Consider the following 15887-nt stretch of genomic DNA (forward strand, 5'->3'; position numbering starts at 1 on the left):
AAAATATTTATTATTAGAAAAAGAGAAACTCATGTTCTTTATACATACTTGCGTGTTGTATATGAATTTGTGATCAAAAATAGTTGGATCGTATTTTAGTCTTCAGAAAACCTCCGAAAAGTCTTCAGAAAACTAAAGAAGTGCGGTATAAAATGTGCTGCTAGATCGATATAAGCATTATCATGTTTTCATGAATGCTTCTCAGTTCTGCAATACCAGCAAAACTGCAGTTCGGCTTTATCTGTAGAAAACTAATGAGTGGCGGATCTAGGGAGGATAGGGGTAATTCCACCGGTAACATGTTCCAGAATTAATTAATAGTATATTATTCAACGAGCATGTAATGACGGCTATTACTCACGATGATGAAGTTTGCGACACGAACCGTAGGCGAGTGTCGTAATTCATCAGAGTGAGTAATAGCCATTACATGCGAGTAGAATACTATACTTTTTCTACGACCTTTTTTTATTTTAATTAGTAAAAAATTGAATTATCTACTCGAGATTTAAATTATAATAATTTACAAAAATACCTAAATGATCTTTACCCCTAGTACGTGGCTGAATAATTGGTTGCCTACTATTACTAAATTCTTATTTATTGTAAAAATACAACTAGAAATAGTCAATATAAGATCTATTCGTTTCCGAAAAATTATAAGTTTAAATTTGTACATATACTGTCAGTGAATCTAAGAAATGGCTGTTGTCGGTGGACGTATTTCATATATTTGTAGTTATAATGTATATTTACATTTAACTATATACATATAATATAATAATATAACTTATAACTATACATAATATGTTATAACAGATTTAACACAATACAACTTGAAAAACAAACACAATATCACAGTATATAGGTTTATACAATTCGTATAAGCAAAAAAACTGTGACAATATTAATTATAAATTCCAATTAACATAAACAACATGCGCTAATGTCACTGTCACTAAATTAAATGATAAACGTCAAAATTTTTAGTAAACAAGATATAAACGTAAAAAATACACTGACATTGTTACAGTTAAAATTCCTTTAAACATTTTTCGAAGTTAATTATTGGTATAAATTACAATAAATATTGTATTAAATAAACAAGTTTAAGTAATTTTATTTGCAGTTTATATACGATTAATATTAAAAGTGGCATGCGCCACTTGAATCATAACTTCAGCCCGTGAGTAATGACCCGTGAGTAACTTCAGCCCGTCAGTAATGAATTATTACTCACGGGTACAGTAATGGGTGCTATTATCTATGAAAAAATAGCGAATAATGAGCATGTTATTAAACGGTCGTAGAAAAATAACTTTATTTAACGAAAATGAACGATATGGAGCCATCAAAACACATTTATAACCAAAGAGCGGATAGTGTGACGAAAAGACGTAAGCCCAGAGCACGGGCGCCCATATAAAAAATTTTAGGGGGGTGGCAAACGTGAAGATGTTGAACATTATATTTTGTATACTTTGAATAACCCTATATAATTCAAGTCACCCGAAAAGCCAGGGGGGTCATGCCCCCCTGCCCATGGGTATGGGCGCCCAGAGCCCAGAGTACGATTTAAGGACCAGAGAAGATATGAGTTACGGGTGTTAAGAGTACGAAATTGGAAAATCAAGGCGGAGGATAGAATGGAATGGAAGCTGATTCTCGAACAGACCGAGGTCCACCAGGGGTTCTACAGCCAATGATGATGAGCTTTTTAATACAAAATATTATAGAGAATAATTTTGTAGGGTTATTTTTATAACAACTATGATATTCATACTTAGGTATAATCATATAGAAGAAATGGTCAATTGAGAAGGCTTCATAATCATGATTTTGCTAACTTTCCTGTTTTCGACTTAGACTACCTAAAAGACTTTACGATTGGGATATATCAAATTAAACTGGCACCATCTTACATACAAGATAAAATAATAAGAGAAAATGACGAAGAGTTTTAAATTGATGAGAATATGGATGAACCGGGATTCATAAGAGTTCGAATATTTTCTAGGTTTCGGCAAGCTACAAAACACGAAGTATTCATTTCCTATACGGTTGATGAAGATAATGATGAAGATGAGCCTGTAGAAGAACCGATTAACGGGTACTACTGTACCTGTCAATCTGGTGCGAGAACTGTAGGTACTTGTGCTCATATCACCAGTTTTGTTGTTCTGAAGCTATTTTCTTGTGGCATTTTTATAATCAAGTACATTCAAATGGGAAATAAGCCACAATTTTACCTAAAAATGATTTTATTAACGTTTCGACGCCCAAGTCGGGTGTTGTTGTCAAAATACAAAATAATACTAAATAAACAAAAATGTTGTTGCTTAGTAAAAAATTCTTCTAATAATTTATTTAATCTGACTCATTTATATCGGCAATTCAGACACGTATTATACATTTTAAAGTAGACGACTTTAAAATGATATTGCCAATATTGATGAGTTGCGTTCCTGGGACGACTTTACTAAAAGATAGTTCATTCGATTACATGAAATCAATCCCAACTCAAGAATATCCGCCATAAAAAATCATAGCATGTGATCTGTCTTTAAAAAGACAACCAAATGCAACGGTGGCAATGAAATTCTCGCGTTAGAGATTCCATAGTAAATCACGAGGGAAAACCAGGAAAAACCTCGTGATACTATCCCGACATCGTAAGTATTTGGGTTTACATTTAGTTTACTCTCAAAACCAATACCAAATTCTGACTTGATATTTTAAATTTTAAATAATACTAAAGATGTACTAACTCGATATGTTACTGATTTACTAATTGTGGTATTTTCTTTCTATTGACTTCCTCCTTTAATATGGGTAACCACATCCTACTGCATTCTACCGAGGAATTTGCGACACAATTGGTTTCATTTAGCATAATTAGAGCCGCTTCTTTGATTTTTCTCTTTTTACTATCTGCTTCTTTTAGGACTATACTTGAATCTCTCCACTGAACTCTATGTTCATTATCCCATGCGTGTTGACATATTTGAGATCTATCAAATTCTCTATTTTTTATATAAGACTGATGTTCATTTACTCTAACGTCTAATGGTCTTGACGTTTCACCTATATAAAACTGTTCGCATTCACAAGGTATTTTATAAATACAATTCTTTGTTCTTTCTTGTTCACTGTTAGATTTAGTTTTAGATAGAATAGATCTCAATGTGTTTGTTGTTTTGAATGTTGTTGATATGTTGAATTTATTTCCTATTGTTTTAAGTTTCTCGGATAGTCCTTTTACATATGGTATTGATATTTTCCTCGTATTATTTCTTGTGAATGTTGTAGGATCCCGTTCTAAGTTGTTCTGTTCCATTCGATCCAATCTTGACAATTCCTTATTTATAAACGATATGGGATAATCATTTTTTAATAAAACAGATGTTAACAATTGTTTTTCTTCTAAAAATGAATTTTCGTTAGAACAAGTAATTTTGGCTCTATCATATAAGGATTTAATGATTCCCTTTTTAACGTTGATGTTATGATTTGATTTGTAATTGAGATATCTGTTGGTGTGTGTTGGTTTTCTATACACTTGAGTCTCATATCCAGTATCCTTCTTTGAGACCAAAACATCGAGGAAAGGTAGGGTGTTATTGTATTCCTTTTCCATTGTAAACTTTATTGTCTCTTCTTGATCGTTTATAATATTCAGGAACGTATCCAACAATTCCGATCTATGAGGCCATATGGAAAACACATCATCTACATATCTCCACCATATTGTGGGTTTTAAATTTTGTTTAGAAATGATATTAGTTTCGAAATCCTCCATAAATATATTAGCCAATAATGGAGATAAAGAAGAGCCCATTGCGAGACCAAAATTTTGTTTATAGAATTCATTATTTAGTTGAAAATAGGTATTATTAGTACATAATGTCAATAACTCCATTATAGCTGATACATTTAGTCTTGTCCTAGTTGTTAATGTATTATCATTTTCTAATTTCGTTTTGATTATGTTTAAAGTTTTATCTAATGGCACATTTGTAAATAAACTGTTTATGTCAAAACTTACTAAAATATTATTTGGATTAAATTCAATATTTGATAATTTGTTTAAAAAATGTTGTGTATTTTTTATAAATGTGTCATTATTATTTGCAAATGGTTTTATAATATTTAATAAAAATTTTGATAGTTCACTACAAGGAGAATTGATGGTACTACAAATAGGTCTAAGTGGAATATTTGCTTTGTGAATTTTCGGTATTCCATAAAAATGTGGTGTCTTACTGTAATGAGGTGTCATTAATTTTCTTTGATAGTATGTTAGGTCATTTTTAAATTTGAATAAAGTTCTATAGATTTTGTTTTCCAGTGTCTTCGTTGGATCCTTCGTTAATTTGGTATAAGGTCCATTTGTAATTAGATCTGTAATTTTGTCCTCATATTGTACTTTATCCATTATTACAGTTGCATTTCCTTTATCCGCTGGTAGGATTGTTATGGAGTCATCATTTTTTAAAGTTTTTAAAGCTTTCATTTCCTCTTTGCTGATGTTCTGTTCAATTTTATTAGATTTTTCCAATTCAAGTTTGCATAGTACCCTATATTGTTCTTTTTCATGAGTTGGTAAACACTGGGATATCTTTTCCACTGCGCTAATTATGTCTAATTTTGGAATAGATGGATGAGTGACAGCATAGTTTAAACCTTTTGACAATACCAAATTTTCCGTGGCATTTAAATGTCTATTTGATAGATTGACAACTGTCGCTAATATGTCATTATTTCTATTTAGGTTATCAAAAGTATGTATACTATTTTGTTCTAAAAGAATATTAAATTTATTTAAATGTATATTTCTTTGTTTCTGATATGAATTTTGATAAATTATGTGTAAACTAAAAATAATTCGATCAAAATCAGAATTTGATATCATTCCGTAAAGCAAATCTTCAATACTTACGATGTCTTGTTCAATAAAAAATAAATTTGATCTATGAAATTGTAACCTTTCCCGGATCATTGACACACTGGCTCTATGTAAAATATTTTGGAGTCTTCTGCTTGAGTATGCTGGCCGTAACCTCAAGTCTTTTGGTATTAAATTGTTGTCTCTACATCGTCTTAAAAATTTAACTGAATTTTGACAGTGTGCCAATTTCTCGTACAAAGTTTCCAATCTCCTAAAATTTTGACAAACGCTAGGCCCATACCGGTTTCTTAATGTTGTTCTGAAGCTATTTTCTTGTGGCATTTTTATAATCAAGTACATTCAAATGGGAAATAAGCCACAATTTTACCTAAAAATGATTTTATTAACGTTTCGACGCCCAAGTCGGGTGTCGTTGTCAAAATACAAAATAATACTAAATAAACAAAAATGTTGTTGCTTAGTAAAAAATTCTTCTAATAATTTATTTAATCTGACTCATTTATATCGGCAATTCAGACACGTATTATACATTTTAAAGTAGACGACTTTAAAATGATATTGCCAATATTGATGAGTTGCGTTCCTGGGACGACTTTACTAAAAGATAGTTCATTCGATTACATGAAATCAATCCCAATTACAACGACACCCGACTTGGGCGTCGAAACGTTAATAAAATCATTTTTAGGTAAAATTGTGGCTTATTTCCCATTTGAATGTACTTGATTATCACCAGTTTGTTATGGTTTTTAGGCTTTGCAAGACATCAACCCAATGTTAAGCATCCTGATAGGTCGTTAGTTAACACGACATAATATGATGCATCTAACCGATATCAGCAAAATGTTAACATACGAATAGTCGAAGATGATTTAAACCCGATTTTTCCATAGATAATTGTAATTAATATTTAGCATTTACAAACTACCATTTACTTTGTTTTTTTTTTGTATTGAAATCAAGTCCATGTTCTCTACCTGTCTTAAATCTGATATGCGGCACAAGTTTTATGTCAATTAATGTATTTTTTTATGTTTCAACAATTTTTTCTTTAATTATTCTGGAACATGTTACGAGTGGAATTACCCCATCCCCCCTAGATTCGCCACTGTTCAGTACTTTTCTAAAGATAAGGAGCAACTGTAGTTTTGCTGGTATTCCATAACTGAGAATCATTCATGAAAACATGATAATGCTTATATAGATCTAGCAGCACCTTTTATACCTAACTTCTTTAGTTTTCTGAAGACTTTTCGGAGGTTTTCTGAAGACTAAAATACGATCCAACTATTTTTGACCACGAATTCATATACTACACGCAAGTATGTATGAAGAACATGAGTTTCTTTTCTTCTAATAATAAATATTTTCGTTCACTTGACCGTAAATTAGTGCACTTAACGTAAACCGAGCACTCGAATCCAATAACTTCAGAAGGCTGTAACTTGAGAATAGTAGTTATTCAGACCCAGGTGCCATGGACTTTTTTTTAATCTACACATCAAGAAGTATCATTGACAAAACTTTCATCAAATTTGACCGGGACCACTTTTCCATAAGGAGTGTTGCCTGGTCCTTTGAAAATGAACGCAAATTGAATAGTAAATGGCCTCTCTTTAGAGTATGGAAAATTTTACCCCTCCCAGGAAGACATTGTACTCTTTTCATAGAATATATTTTGGTAGCTTTCCAGAAATAATTTAATCAGATGTTCACGGAATAGAACTTTGATAGTATTACCATTACCTACATTCCTGTAATGTTTTGTGTTGTTAGGGTTAAAGTTTTATTTTATTTATTCTTGAATATTTCCTATTGTTAAACATTGCAACCAATAATTTACAAATAATATTTTCATTACATTACATAAAATAATCAAAAACATATTTTGGATATTAAACTATATAGTTTATAATTGTAATAATTGGATATACAATTTTGAATTAAGATTTAATCTTTTTGATTTAAACTACAGTAAAACCTGTGTTACCGGCCCCCTGCCAACACCGGCCACCTGTACTAACGGTCAGATTAAAAATTTTCCACACTAATTACAGTAAAACCTGTCAGTAACGGCAACTAAAAATGAAAAAGCTATTGGCCGATATAGAAAGGTGACCGGTATTTCCAGTTTTTGTAGTCTAGATATAATTGGTTTGGGGAATTTTTAAACTGGCCGTTAGTACAGGTGACCAGTAACACAGGTTTTACTGTATATCTAGGCTACAAAAACTGGCAATAACGGTCACCTTTCTATATTGGCCAATAGTTATTTTATTTTAGTGGCCGTTAGTGACAGGTTTGACTGTATTTCATTAACGTAAAGTTAAGGTAAGTTAATATTTTATTGAATTATTTTGCTATTTGATCCCGTAATTGGTATAATGTGTCCAATATAAGCGTTCATAAAACGTCCGTATTTCGTCCAGTATGGACGTCCAAAGGACGTTCAACGTCGGACGTCCAAAGGACGTCCATATTTATTCCGTCCGGAGTACGTCCAACGTCGGACGTCCAGAGGACGTCCATATTTATTCCTTCCGAAGGACGTCCAACATGGGACGTCCAAAGGCCGTCCGTTTATAGTCCATGGACGTTAGGACCAAAAATGGACCTATTTTGTACGTCCAAAGGACGTCGTGTGCTATTAGGGGTAGTACTTCTTCATTGGTGACTTTGTCTGTCCATGGTATCTTCAGGATCCTTCTGTACAACCATAGCTCAAAAGCCTGAAGTTTCGATAGAGTATCTTGGAGTAAAGCAAGCGCGGAGAATTGACCATAAACAAATGAAAACAGATAACTACTGAGTTTATACGAAGGGTAAAACAGCTGCTTCGTTCACAGCTTGTGCAGTAGAAGGAACGACATTACCGCGGTATTTAGGAGGAAGAGGACTTATGAATATAGGTGAGCAATTAGATAAACAAATTGCTAATTTAAGAACTTATTTTCAGATGCAAGCTGAAAACTCTATATCGCGCTATATGCCCAGTAGATGACACAACACCGCTCAAACTGAGGGAACCAGAAATGCGCATAAACCACCTCACTAAGGACGAAAAACTGCACAACTGGATGGGTAAACCTCTGCACGGGCGACATCCTATGGTGGTTTATTTTATTTAGCGTATGGCTTAAGTATATCACAGAATATATTTAGATTTATGCATTATACAATGCATCACAAACAGATGTCCAATTTTTTTATATATTCGATTGCTCCCTTTGGTTGCCATTACAAAGTCTATAGGGTCGCCTGTGTATGCTCTGCGTGGGCAGTCCTGAACAATGTGACTGATCGTCTGTCTTGCAGCGCCGCAGTCACAAGAAGGCGAGGGGAGTTTACCCCATCTGTGGAGGGAGTCGGCGCATCTTCCACAGTTTGTTCGAATTCGATTAAGGGCTGCCCAAATCTTACGGGGACGTTCAAATTCGCCAGGTTTCCCTATGATGTCCGGTAGACTATGGTAATGCGGATCTGTCCTACTTTCCCAATCTTCTCTCCATCGGGTATTTAAGTCAAAGTTGGATTGCTGCAGCGCTTGAGCAGATTGTAGAGGGTGTAGTGTTTTAACAGCTTAATGTTGTTCTGAAGCTATTTCCTTGTGGCATTTTTATAATTACGTATTTTTTATGGGAAATAAGCCACAATTTTACTAAAAAATGAATTTATTAACGTTTCGAAGCCCAAATCGGGTTTCGTTGTCAAAATACAAAATACTATTCATTTATTTACATTTTTTAGTAAAATTGTGGCTTATTTCCCATAAAAAATACGTAATTTTAACAGCTTGTTATTAAAATACACTCGCAATTCTCTGTTTGCCAACTTGTTGTTTAGATGAAAAGCTGATACTTCAGTTTTTGTAGTACTTGGCTGTAGTCTCCATTTCTTAAGGTATTCGCTGAGGATGGATAAGTCATTCGTGAGAGTGATTTCTGTAGTTTCTAAAGATTGGTGGCTTGTTGCAAGGTTCCAGTCGTCATCATATCCAAACTTCCGAGATTCGTTTTCAGGCATGTCAGCAATATAGAGGCTGAAAAGTAAAGGGGCAAGGACGGAACCCTGTGGAAGACCATTGTTAAGTTTCATCTGTCTACTCGTCTCCTTTCCCATTATAACCTGGAAGGCTCTGTTGGTCAGCATGTTGTCAATGAGGTTAATTATCTTTCTGCAGGGGATAATACGGGCCAGTTTATATATATTAATCCCTGTCTCCAAACAGTATCATATGCTGCTGTTAGATCTATAAATACTGCTGCTGTCTTTTGTTTCTTTTGAAAACTAGCTTCTATAAAAGTTGTTAATGACAGCACTTGGTCCGTACAGCTTCGATGAGGGCGGAAGCCAGCTTGTTCAATGGGGACATTTTCTAGCATCCTGTGACTAATTCTGTTGAGGAGAAGCTTTTCTAATAGTTTATACACCATGCTGAGTAGAGCTATGGGGCGGTAGTTTTCTGGCTTATCGTTTGATTTGCCCGGTTTCGGAATTGCAATTATCTTTGTTCGCTTAAGTGAGAAAGGAATGTTACCTGACTGAAGTATATCATTAAAGAACATTGCAAGCCACTGTTTCGTGTATGCACCACTGTGTATCAAGAACTCTGGATGGATACCATCAAAGCCAGGTGCTTTACCTGATTTCATTTCTTTCAGCGCATGTGTGATTTCAGAAATAAGTATTCTTGCTGAATATTCGGAGTTCGTTCTGTTCATTTGTTTTAATGCCCTTAAGTCTCTTTTCACGTTGGTAGTATGTGTTCGATCTCGTGGAGCTCTGGATAGAGATACTATATGGGAGGCAACCTTGTTAGGAGACATTTTAGACTCTCTGGATTCCAGCTGGTTAGCTCCTCCAATTTTCCGCAACAAGGACCATGCCTGCCGGCTTGATTTTTTGAAGTCAAGGTTTTCGACAGTCTTTATCCATTTTTGGCGTCTAGCTGTATCGATGTTGTGTAAAAGCTCATCGGCTATTTCTCGGTCACCACAAGTCACCACAGTGCTTATTACTGCGCCCACAAACCTCTCATAATGTTTGCTGGTTGGAGGGACCCAGCTCAAGGTCCGGTCTAGTTGTTCAGAGAACTTCTTCCAGTTTGCTTTTCTAAGATTCCACCTGGGTCGAGGATATGATCTAATTATTGGAATTGATATTCTGATGGTGATAAGCACCGGACGATGTTGAGTATGTGGGAAGTCTGCAAGGACACTTCTCGCAGTTGTTAGTGGTCTGTCATTGGTATCTTTTGAGACAAAACATAGGTCTGGGTTATATTCTTTTCTCTATGCAGCTGATTTAAATGTTCCTCTGTCTTTGGCATCAAAAACTAGATATGTGTTTTGCTCTTCGGACCATTCTACTAGTGCCTCCCCATTTTCATCATTCGTGGTGTACTTCCACATTTCGTGGTGGCTGTTGAAGTCGCCGATGTATATAGTAGGATGTGGATGAGTCTTTAGCACTTCTGGGTTCCATGTAGTGGCTGGAGGTTTGTATATGTTAACTACGGTAATATCTCCAATCTTGGTGACTACTTCATGTATATTATTTTCATTGGAAGCAGAAAGTAGGAAACCATTTTCTATATTGCAGCGAATGTAGGTTGCGACGCCGTAATGAGGTGGCTCCCAGTAAATCGTAGCCAGGTATCTTTCCCCTTAAATCAAGCTGGACTTTGTCTTCAGTATGGGTCTCTTGTATGGCAACCAGGTCAATGTCGTTATCGTGTAGGATTTTTTGCAACACTTGGCATTTTGCCTGGCTTATGCCCTCGATGTTAAGGTGACAGACTCGGATACACGGTCCGAGATCTCTAGTCAGTTGGTTCTGAGAAGAACCTTTATTTGTTCCCATCGTATGTTTACGTATAGATAAGATTTCATGGTGGTAACTGGATATTTACTATACTGGAATGGGGTTGATATCAGGAATACACTATATTCTCATAACTACTTTATTTGGTTAAACTAATCCTATATAAATGTATTCAGTTGATAGGATAGAACATTATTCTGCTCTAACGGCAGCAACCTCCCAAACCTAACTAACTAATTCGACTGACCCACTAATGACTCAAATCTGATCGTGTTCCCATATTTATCAAATACTTCGTTTTGTAAATATGTTTGTATATGTGTGTGTGTGGAGAGAAAGAGATGGCATTAGACAAAGCGTCTTTTTGCCACAGAATTTTGTTATAGATATGTTTAAATTTTTATCTTAGAATCATTTATAAACTTGATTAAGATATTAAATATAGATTTGTCAGAATAAGATAAAAGATTGCTGATGCTAACTGGAAGGCTAATGTTAAGGTTAATTAAACCTAAATATAAGTTTTGAGTCTGATCCCTATGATTAAGACAATCCAAGAATACATGGTTCAGATCACCGATGGACTCATAGTTACACGGATAGAAGGGAGTTTCATTGATTCCAATCCTATGTAGATGCTCTGGAAAAAGGCCATGGTTAAGTTTTAGCCGGGTTATTAATGAGGAATGTACTTTGTTATAATTGTAGTTAAAATGAGGTATACATTTGGGTAATAATGGGTGAATAGAAAAGTAATGATTTCTTGATGTCTGCTGAACATCTTCGTATTTGGACCTCCATCTTTCCCTGCCAACACTTCTGATAACAGAAAATAGGTCTTTGAAGTTGAAAATGTTTGTGATTTCTGGTATCTCGGATGTATTTTTTGCCATTCCGTCCACTATTTCGTTTCCAACCACTCCGTTATGTCCTTTAACCCACAGTAAAGTAACTGTTTTTTTAGTGGATTTTAGATTATGTAATGTTTTTTTGATATCAAGAATACTGGAGTTTTGGAAATTATCTAATGGATGGCTACAAATAGCTTGTAGTACTGCCTGAGAGTCTGAGACTACTACAACGTTCTCGCAATAATTAGAAGCACACCAAGTTAGTGCTTTCTGTATGGCAGCAGCCTCGGCTGTAAAAATAGAACAGCAATCCGGAATTCGGTATTTTTCTGCATAATTGTTGTTTGAAACAAAAAATGCGAAACCAGTACTTTCATCTGTTTTTGATCCATCTGTATAAATTACTGTTAAATTTTTCCCTAATTTGTTTAGTATGGATTTAAATATAAGATTTGTTAAAGTTGGCAAGTCTGAATAAGATGGCATTATAATGGTTGGTTTGTCTATCAGAACTTCAAAGTCATGTTCGAAAATAGGAAATTTTGGTAGCTGTGAAATATAAGGTTGGTAAAGATTCGTATCGATAAAAGATTCTGTAAGAGGAGGCGAATTTTTTATCCTCCAGTAAGAATTTGTTAAATTTTCTGTCGAAAGCAGACCTATTTTGTGAACCATAGTTGTATTAAACGTTCTGTATTTTATTAGACATTTGTTTGCTAATATTTGCCTACGTATGTATAAAGGTGGTTCTTGAGCTTCTGCTAGAACTGCATGACTTGGTGAGGACATCATAGCTCCTAGACAGATTTTTATAGATTTATATTGTATTCTGTCTAGTGTTAAAAGATTTGTTTTGCAAGTAGACCCATAAAGAATACAGCCATAATCTAGAATGGATCGTATGTAGGATCTATAAAACATTAAGGAAATATATTGGACTGCACCCCAACTTTTTTTGGAAACGAAACGCAGAAGGTTAATTCCACGCTCTGACTTTTGTTTCACATATTTTATATGGCTAGACCACAAGAGTTTTTTATCTAGGATCATGCCCAGATACTTATACTCTTCTTCTAAGGGAAAAGCATAATCACCTATATGGCATTTGCCTCTGATTTTTTGTCTACGTCTTGTAAAACATACAATCGAAGACTTATCTTTTGATATGCTAAATCCCATGTTTTTAACCCACCTATCTATATTCCTAAAGTTACGTTTTAGATTAAACATACAATCATCGTAGGATTTATGGCTGGTATATAAACATATATCATCGGCATACTGTATTATTTTACATTTGTCATCTATCAGGTCATGCAGATCTGCAGTGTAAACATTAAATAACAAAGGGCTTAGAATTGAGCCTTGTTTGTATATATTCTCGTTAGTGTGTCAAAATGAATAATCGTCCTTGTTGATCTAAGCAAAACGTGGACTTTAGCTAAGGTGTTCTACTTTGCAATTATTATAACAAATATGCGTGATGTAAGTGATGTTTATTGTTTTATAAATAAATATCTAAAGAATACTTTAGTTAATTTAAGGATTTCTAAAAGATCCAAATAATGAGATAAATCCCATTATATCATCCCCCTTAGAAAAGAAAATTTTCTGAGCCATGTACCGTGCTTCCTTTTTCCTCCCCGAAGAGAAGAAAATTTTCTTACTATTATCATCAACTGACTACGTTATATGTATAGATTTATACAAATTTTTACAACAAAATATAAACAAAATTGTGTGTGTGTGTGTGTGTGGGTGTGGGGGTGTGGGCGTGTGCGTGTGCGTGTGTGTGTGTGTGTGGGTGTGTGCGTGTGTGTGTGTGTGTGCGTGTGTGCTGTATTTTTCAACAATTTAAACAAATTTAAATCTGGTCAAGTATTTTTACGACGTAAATATTTATTTTGTGTGTTGTACTGCCGAGTCCACTTAGCGACAAATAGATAATCAAGTCCACATTAACACTGCTGTGCGGCGAAAATTTCTTTGAAGTCGACTGGAAAACCGACAGCGCGACAGATAGCGTGCGTCGTTCGTCACGAAAATATATTTGCATTAATCCAAAAGTTCAACGCACACGAGCAAATTTGTGTCAAATACAACGTACCTACAACATAAAGTTTTATTGATGTGGATCCGCATTAATAGCATGGTAATAGTGCACAAAATATGAGAATACCATCAGATTCACATCACAAATGGGAATACCATCAGATTATTTGGAAGAGAACTTATGAAATCAAAAATATCAATGAGACAGATTTTAGAGACATAATTTTGACAAAATTGTTACTGATGAGGGTATCGAGAATCTGAAGATTACTAAGCCCAAGGGTGTAGACAGTTTAAAAGAAGTCCTTGAATAAATTAGCAAGTTCTTGCTCATTAGAAATCCCTGTAAAACATGGGATTTGTTAAATTATAAATAGAACCTTTATCATTAACATATTTCCACAATGATTTGGGATTATTTTTGAAGTTTATTAGACGCGATTGGGAAAATGTTGAAAGTGAATTTTTGTAACAACGACAGTATGAAGTAGGTACGTATACACCGACAGTATGAAGTTAGTTGTTAAATCTATCAAGTTATGTATGTATCAGTGCAAATAAAGTGTGAAGAAAATATATTGGCGTTTTTAATATTTATTATAATTTTTGTGTCTTTGAATTTATCTTCGTCGGGAATAGGAGAATAAATATTTTAAAATATGATAAAAAGAAGATTAAAAGCAACCTTAATACACTGCCCGTCATTAAAAAGATGCCACCTAAAATTGTTGGCATTTTTTAATTTTTACGAATACTACAAGAAATTGATTGTCATTAGAGTTCATGTAATGCTTAAGAATATGTTCTAAAGCAGTATGCAATCATTTCTTAACTAACAAATATGTCAAAGAGAAGACTTCTACCAAAATGATGATTTTATCGGAAAATTAAAAAATTTAACATTGTACATTTTTTCTGTTTTCTTTATAAAAATTACAATAAAGTCGTAATTTTTAATATTCTATATTACCACCTCTATTTTGAATTACACTCCTCATTCCACTTGTCATTGAATTGATCAAACTTTGGATATTGTTTTGAGGAAAAGCTTCCCATTCTTCTATGAGCGGCAACTGAGGCTGCTCACCATTTATGGAGCAGGTATTCTGTTTCTAACTATTCGTTAGAGTTGGTCCCAAACATGCTCAATCGGCTTCAGATCTGAGCTTTGAGCCGGCTCATTCATTTTTGGAGTACTGACGGTTTCCAGGTATTTCGTTACATGAAAATAAAGTTTTCGCCCACAATCCAGCAAAAGACATTATTACATGCTTGGCTAGAATTTCGATAATGTATCGGTGAGCGTTCAACGCTCCTCAATCGTCAATAAACACGGGATCAGTCCGGCCTTCGAATAAAATGTCTGCCCAAAACACTACCGAACCTCCTCCAAAAACACCAAGTGCTCGTCGAACACAAGCGCAGCATACTGTTTCCCACGTCTTCTGTATCTGAGCCATAAAGAACTATCCTGGACTCATCACTAAACAAAACATTTTTACAATATTCTATTGTCCAATGCTCGTAGTCTCTAGCAAACTGAAGTCGGTGTTGTCGATGTACTGCTGTTATCAAAAGTCCTGTTGCTGGACAGCGAGCCCTTAGACCAAATTCCCTCAAACTTCTTCTTGATGTAGACGTGCTTAATGTCCACCCGTCAGCATTTTGAAAACGGTTTTTAATTGCTCTAGCCGTAAAGAACCGATTTTGCAAAGAAGTGCGTTGTAGAAAACGGTCTTCTCTGGCCGTCGTGATTCTTCTCGGGCCTCATCCTGGTCATTGTTCGTGAGATCCAGTCTCTACGAATCGTACGATACTACGATCAGGTAGGTAATGCAGTTTTTAGTTTATAAAGTAGTCCATCATGCCATACTATATATCGAATGCTTGTTGTAGGTACCTACATCTAAAAATACTGAAGCACAGTATTCTTTCCCTTCTAAAATAGTTTTGATCTTATTAAATACTCGATGGCACTGCTGTATTCTTGAATGTTTCCTTCTAAATCCAAACTCATGATCCATTGATCCGGTATAATTAAGTTATATGGTAATCTTCCGAATGGGAATAGATATCGACGGCTGTTCTGAAAAGTTCATTTGATGTAGGTACAGGGTTATTCACTTTATTTTGACCCCCCTGTAAACTGCTTTATTTACAGAATTAGAAAAAAATGTAAAATGCAAAAATTATTCGATTTTCAAATTATGATTTTTTGACATATATATCGTACTAGTGACGTCGTCCATTTG

This window comes from Diabrotica virgifera, chromosome 4, assembly GCF_917563875.1.
Source record: "Diabrotica virgifera virgifera chromosome 4, PGI_DIABVI_V3a".
Taxonomy (NCBI): Eukaryota; Metazoa; Arthropoda; class Insecta; order Coleoptera; family Chrysomelidae; genus Diabrotica; species Diabrotica virgifera.